A 7,289-nucleotide genomic window follows, 5' to 3' on the forward strand; every position below is an offset into this window, starting at 1 on the left:
ACCCGTGTTAGGTGGCTCATAACCACCTGTAACTCCAGCTCCAGTGGATCCAATGCCTCTTGCCTTCATGGGCACCTATACTCACATGTATAACACACACACACACACACACACACACACACACACACACACACAGAGACAGAGAGAGAGGGAGGGAGGGAGGGTGTTGTGGGATATCTTTCTGTATGCTGTGAATATGTGTGGCTCCCATTGGATACTAAATAAAGCTGTTTTGGCCTATGGCAAGAAAGTTTGCAGCCGGGTGGGAAATCCAAGCAGAGATACAGAGAGAAGAAGGACGGAGGGGAGAGAGAGGGAGAGAGAGAGAGAGAGAGAGAGAGAGAGAGAGAGAGAGAGAGAGAAGCCACTGCCCAAGGAACAAGAAGATGCCAGCAGACCAGTAATGCCATGGCCACGTGGCAACATATAGATTAATAGAAATGGGTTGATTTAAGATGAAAGAGCTAGCTAGCAAGAAGCTGAAGCCATAGGTCATACAGTTTGTATTAATATAAGCCTCTGAGTGATTATTTTATAAGTGGCTTGCTGTGGGATGGTCTGTATGTCAAGTGTGTTGCTGATTGGTCAATAAATAAATCACTGATTGGCCAGTGGCCAGGCAGGAAGTATAGGCGGGACAAAGAGGAGAATAAAGCTGGGAAGTGGAAGGCTGAGGCAGAGAGACACTGCCAGCCGCCACCATGACAAACAGCATGTGAAGATACCGGTAAGCCATGAGCCACGTGGCAAGGCATAGATTAATGGAAATGGATTAATTTAAGCTGTAAGAACAGTTAGCAAGAAGCCTGCCACGGCCATACAGTTTGTAACCAATATAAGTCTCTGTGTTTACTTGGTCGGGTCTGAGCATCTGTGGGACTGGCAGGTGAGAGAGATTTGTCCTGACTGTGGGCCAGGCAGGAAAACTCAAGCTACAGTGGCTGTGGAACTGTGGGGCTGGGTGGGACTGAGAAACTTCAGGATATAGAAGGGAGGGAGATATAGGTATAGATATAGATATAGATATAGATATAGATATAGATATAGATATAGATATAGATATAGATATAGGATAGATAGATAGACTTAAAAAAAAAACCAAAAAACCAAGAAACCTCTGTGTAGCAGAAGCAGGCCTTGAACTCCTACTTCTGCTGCCTCTACCTCCCTGACTGCTGGGATTATGGGTATGTGCTACCATACCTAACTAACATAACATTCTTTTTGTTGTTGTTGCTGAGATAAGGTCTTATGTAGCCCAGGATGGTCCTGAATGTTACATGTATTCAGGAATGACCTTAAACTTCTGATCCTCCTGCCTCCACCTCCCAGTGCAGGGCTTACGGGCATGCACCACCACACCTGGTGCTGGGGATGGAACCCAGGGTCTCATGCATGTTAGACAAGCACTCTATGAACCTAGCACAGACCTCTAGTGTGGGTTCTTCATAGTCAAAGTCTGTCTATGCTCTGTGCCTCCCTTATTCGCAGGTAATGTGCTCCAGAGCACTGGTCACTCACGCATCCGATGGTGGTGCCGTCCTTCCCCCACACTGCGCTGTGAGGAGTTCAAGGACATGCTTGCTGTTTCTCAGTGTAATATTATGATAAGCAGAGAAGCACAAGGTACATTTGTTCTCCATTCCTGTCACTGCACAGAGAAGCAAAAGTGAAATGTCCAGTTTTGGATTGTTTTCATGGAATTTTGTTACTATAATACTTGAAAATCTTCTAATTGAATTTAAATTTTGTTTTCTGTGTATGGGGTTTGCCTGCAGTTTGTCTGTGTACCACATGAATACCGTACCCAAGGAGGCTAGAAGAGGGCATTGGATCCCCTGGAGCTGGACTTACACACGGCTGTGAGGGGCTGTGTGGGTGCTGGGAACTGAATCCAGGTCCTCTGGAAGAGCAGCCAGAGCTCTTAGCCAGTATTTGGATTTTTTTTTTTCTTTAGGGACTATGTAGCCCTGGTTGTCCTGGAACTAGATTTGTAGACCAGGCTAGCCTGGAACTCACAGAGATCTGCCTGTTTCTGTCCCCTGAGTGCTGAGATTAAAGGTGTGCACCACTATGCCGGGCCAGTATTTCAAAATCTTTAAGGAAAAGATAAAGCTTTGTGTTTTTTTTTTTTTTAATTATTTGTTTCTTATTTATTCTCTGGCGATATTATGGTGTAGTGGCCCGCAACTATAATCCCAGCACTTTAGAGGTAGAGGCAGGAGGATCAGGAGTTCAAGGTCACCCCCGGATTGCCGTCATCCAAAGTCTGCCCCAAGAAACTCAAACGAACCAACCAACCAAACAAATCCCAAACTCCTGGGTCATTTAAAGTATTTTTTTGTGTGTGGTGTTATAACTAAGTTGTTCCAACTTAGTTTAAAGTTTACGTGTGTTTGTGTGTGTGTGTGTGTGTGTGTGTGTGTGTGTGTGTAGGTGTGTGAGGTGTGGAGGTCAGAGGACAATTTGCAACAGTGGTTTTTCTCCTTTCACTGTGTGGGTTCTGTGGCTCAAACTCGGGTTGTCAAGCTTGGCAGGAAGTGCCTTTACTGGTGAATCATGGAGATAACCTTGTAGTCTAAAGTGTAGATTTTAAATATGGTCTAACCTTGGCTGGGTGGAGTGTCTCCAGCACTCAGTAGGAAGAGGCAAACACAGGTACAGGCAGCTCACTGTGAGTTCCAGGACCAGCCAGGATTACCTAGTGAGAGCCTGGATAAACAAACAAACAAACAATACACAAACCTCGAAATTAGTTATAAATGTAAACAAATGCTATATTTACAAATATATATGTACATATATCATCTCCCTTATGAAAGAAACTGCGTCTATAAAATAGTAAGGTAAATGCTTCTGGAAATACAGTAAGGTACGTGCCACAGTTTGAACCTGGAATGTTCCGCACATGCTCACGTTTTTAACACTTGGTCCCGCTCTGATGTGTTTAGAAGGCTGCAGAGGTGGGGCCTGGCTGATGGAAACAGGTCACAGAGGCGGGGCTTCGGGGTTGGATCACTCCTGCTTCTGGCCTTCCGATTCCTGTGGGAACCAGGGAAGAGCAGCTTCCTCCGCTCTTACCCCTGCAGAAAGAGCTGTTTCCCCACCATGCCCTCCCTGTGGTGAGGGACTAAATCCCCTGGAACTGTGAGAAGAATACACTTTTCCTCCCGTCAGTATGGACCGCTTGTTCCTACGGGGCATTTAAATAGCTAAGTGTAAAGAACATGAGGTCACCGGCTACCCAGTCACTGCCAGTGTCAACATTTGGTTATGAACCCATCTAGTCTTTTTCTCCTCTCAATTTAATTGAGAGACCCAATCCCCAGAACGCACATGGTGGGAGGAAGGATGGAATCCACTCCCCCAAACTGTCCTCTCACCCCCATAAGTGAGCCGTGGCTGGTGCACACCCACACGTCCTCATGTACTCTCCACCCATGCACACATCTTCCCACACAAAAATAAATACAAATAAATAAGTAAACTAGATTTAAGTTAGGGACAATTTAGTTACACCCCCCCACACACACCCCCCCACATATACTATCAGAAGGAATCATATTGGCTTCCACTTGTGGAGTAAGTGACCGTTTCTTCATGGAACACGAGCAGTTTAAGTGCTGAGCAGCAGTAATGGGGCAGCAGTGGTTATGATGGAAACCCTGCTGCTTGAGGGATGATCACAGCCGTTCCAGAAAAACGTCTTTCAGATCCCAAATGTTACCCTGTTTGTCATACAGAACACACATCCACACGAGGAAGCCAGCTCCTCCCAGTTTTTAAAGATTCTGAGGAAGAAAGCAAATTCACAGACACACACAAAGCCAGCTGTGAAGCTGTAGTGACAGCAGTGGTCTAAGGTGGCGGGTGGGACAGCCACGCCGGGAAGGTCTGTCCTGTGCAACGAGGCTGTCTCACCAGGAAGGTCTGTCCTGTGCAGCGCTGCTGTCTCACCGGGAGCCTCTGTGTCTGCAATGACTCAACCTGCTCACTTTCCCCAACCACGGAGAATCAAGACTTTCCTGCCTTGGGCACCCACACGCTATGCCCGCCCAGCCCACCTCTCTTCCTGCTATCCACCCTCCAGTAAAGCAATGTAAGTGGAGGCCACTCCCTGCACACCCATGTGCATGACTACATGGGGTGTGCAAAGTGTGGGGGAGTGCATTGAGATCATGTTCAAAAGGCAGTGTGAAGTAGAAACTTGAGCCGGGATGTGGCTCAGTTGGTAGAGTGCTTGCCTGGCATCTGTGAGGCCCTGGGCTCCATCCCCAGAACTGCAGAAACCAAGTATGGTAGCTTTAACCTGCAAGCCCAGAACAGGCAGGTGAAGGCAGGGTCTGCCAGAGCTCCAGCTCATCCGTGGCTACGTATGGAGTTCAAGGTCAGCCTGCGGTTCTCGGGATTTGTCTCAGAAAGGAAGGAAGGAAGGAAGGAAGGAAGGAAGGAAGCAAAGAAGGAAAGAAGGAAAGAAAGAAGGTACTTTTTGGAATTCAAAATTCTCTTAAACTTAGAACTTTGTAAGAATAGTCCCAGAAGCCAGGCAGTGGTCACGCATGCCTTTAATCCCAGCACTTGGGAGGCAGAGCCAGGTGGATCTCTGTGAGTCCGAGGCCAGCCTGGGCCACAGAGCAAGATCCAAGACAGGCACCAAAACTACACAGAGAAAACTTGTCTTGAAAAAACAAACAAACAAACAAACAAACAAACAAAAAACCAAACAACAACAACAACAACAAAAAAAAATCAGAAAAAAAAGAGTAGTCCCAGAATGAGAGTGATGGAGGAAGCTGTAATCCTGACCTCATCTGTAAAGTGTACTAACCGATAGTTACCTCATAGATTAGAGTCTGTGGAGTAAGACCAAAATACCCAAACTTCTTTTTGCTTTTTCCATTTCTGTGTGTGTGTGTGTGTGTGTGTGTGTGTGTGTGACACATGTTTGTGTGTCTTGCCTATGTGTATACGCATGTTTGCAAGTTTGTGAACACACATGAGGTGTGGGTATGCATGCCTGTGGGTACATGTACAAGTTGATTAAACATTCTCTATGGCTCTTCCTCCTCATTCAATGAAGTGGGATCTTTCAGTCAGGTCCAGAGCTCATCCATATGGTTATTCTTGCTAGCCAGCTTGTTCTGGAGAATCCCCCATCTCTACCTTCCCAGGCTGGATTATAGGCAGGCTATGGTGCCCTCCTGGTATTTATGTGGGCCCTGGGGATCTGAACTCAGATCCTTGGCGCGTCTAGCACAACTTGGTCCTGGAAACCTGACTAGGGTGATGAAAGTTTCATGTGGTAGCCATAGCTGGAGCCTGGGTCCTCTGACCAGAGACTCTGATGTGGGTTTTCGTAAGATGCCCAGTGAATTCCTGATAAAGAGACTTGGTGAACACAGTCTCTTTCCAGAGGTCAGGGGTCAGGGGTCAGGTAACTGTAGGTCTTGGAGATGGCATCAGAGGTGGCCTTGGCAAAGTTGCCCAGGGTGGCAGTGCAGCCCCTGGCTGATGTGTAGCAGTCATCAATACCTGTCACCAGCAGCAGCTTCTTGGGCACAGGAGCAGAGATGATACCAGTGTCTCTAGAGGCAGGGATGAGACACACTAGCACAGAGTCACCTTGCAAGGAACAGTGTGGGACTTGGCAATCTTGCTCCACCAGTAGCCTCTCCACATAGGGAGGATGGAGAGCTTGGTCAACATGATGGCCCCTCGGATGGCAGTGGCTACCGCCTTGGAGCACCTAATACCAATACCAACATGACCATTGTGGTCCCTAATAGTGACAAAAACCTTGAGCCTGGTCCTCTGGGCAGCCCAAGTCTACTTCTGCACTGGCATGATCTTTAGAACCTTACCTTTTAGAGATGTGCCTCCCCAAAAAGTCAATAATCTCAAATTCTTTAATGGACAGGGAGAACAGGAGAGCTCCAGGGACTTGATCTTCATGTCCTTGACCAGGTGGCCCAGTCTGGTGATGGGGATCCACCCCTTGTCTTCAGCTTTACCTTCATGAGCACCATAGCCTCAACCACGGCCAAGGCCAAAGACTGTCCTTGGCCTCCTACTCCTGGATCCCTGGGTCCTTCGGACACTCCCACTGCACCAGTGTTGACTGCCCTTTGGTGTTTTTCCTGAAGAAGAAGGAGGAGGAGGAAGAGGAGGAGGAAGAGGAGGAACAGGAGGAGGAGGAGGAGGAAGAAGAAGGAGAAGAAGGAAGAAGGAAGAAGAAAGAAGGAAGAAGAAGAAAAAAGAAGGAGGAGGAGGAGGAGAAGAAGAAGAAGATTCATCTTTTTAAAAATGTATTCTTAGTGATCTCCCTCCCTCCCTCCCTCCCTTCCTCCCTCCCCTCCACCCATACTTGGTACTCTCTACCAGGCTGGTGTGTGTCTTCCTGTGAACAGGTAAGTGCTCTGAGCCTCAGCTTGTCCTGGTCACCAGGATGTGAGGTCCAGGACTTCATGCCAGCCTCTCCCATCATTTCCTTCTGGCTTCTGTCCCAGTGGCACAGGCCCCTGTTGGTTCTCTGGGTCACACACACTCCTGACACATGCTTTGGTTTTTCCTGTGCTCTTCCAAAGTCCACACAACTGTCTCCTCACTTCCTCAGGTCCTGGCTGAGAGGCTGCAACTTTTCCCAGACCTTTCTGGACCCCTAGGACTGAAAGAGCAGATTTTCCCCCAATACACACACACTCTCTACCCCCACCCTGCCCCACTGGCTTACACTGTGTTTTCTCTGTGATGACCCAGCCTCCGCTCGTGCCTTTAAGTGCTTCTGGAAATGTGTTGCACTCCATACCTCCCATGCCCTACAGCAAACCATTCCGGTTTCCAGCTTACTCACAGGTGCATAGCCAAGGTCAGTCACAGATCTTCTCGTCTCCTTAAAGAGGAGCCCTAACCCTTCATCCATCATCTCTCTTCTCCTTGTCCTAGCCTTCCGCAGTTACTTACCTAATTTCTCCCTTCGCACATTGGCCAATTCTGGACATTCTACACGATGACTAGGCCTTTGGCCTGACTTTGTCCAATTGCAGTAGTGTTCTCAAGTTTTAACTTGGTTAATGTGTGTTGATTATTCATTTTATTTATTTATTTATTTATTTATTTATTTATTTATTTATTTATTTATTGGTCTTTTTGAGACAGAGTGTTGTGTAGTCTGGGCTGGCCTCAAATTTGCTATGACAAAGATGGTCTTTGTGCTAGTTAGGTTTTATATATATATATTTGTTGTTGTTGTTGTTGTTGACTTGATGAGAGCTAATGTTGTCTGGAAAGAA

General features: G+C 47.2%; 1 pseudogene; it reads right to left on the reverse strand.

The window, feature by feature from the left end:
* Positions 1-5,295: 5,295 nt before the first annotated feature.
* LOC131908753 (small ribosomal subunit protein uS5-like) lies at positions 5,296-6,036 on the reverse strand (annotated as a pseudogene).
* Positions 6,037-7,289: the final 1,253 nt, after the last annotated feature.

Source organism: Peromyscus eremicus, chromosome 4 (genome assembly GCF_949786415.1).
Source record: "Peromyscus eremicus chromosome 4, PerEre_H2_v1, whole genome shotgun sequence".
Classification (NCBI taxonomy): domain Eukaryota; kingdom Metazoa; phylum Chordata; class Mammalia; order Rodentia; family Cricetidae; genus Peromyscus; species Peromyscus eremicus.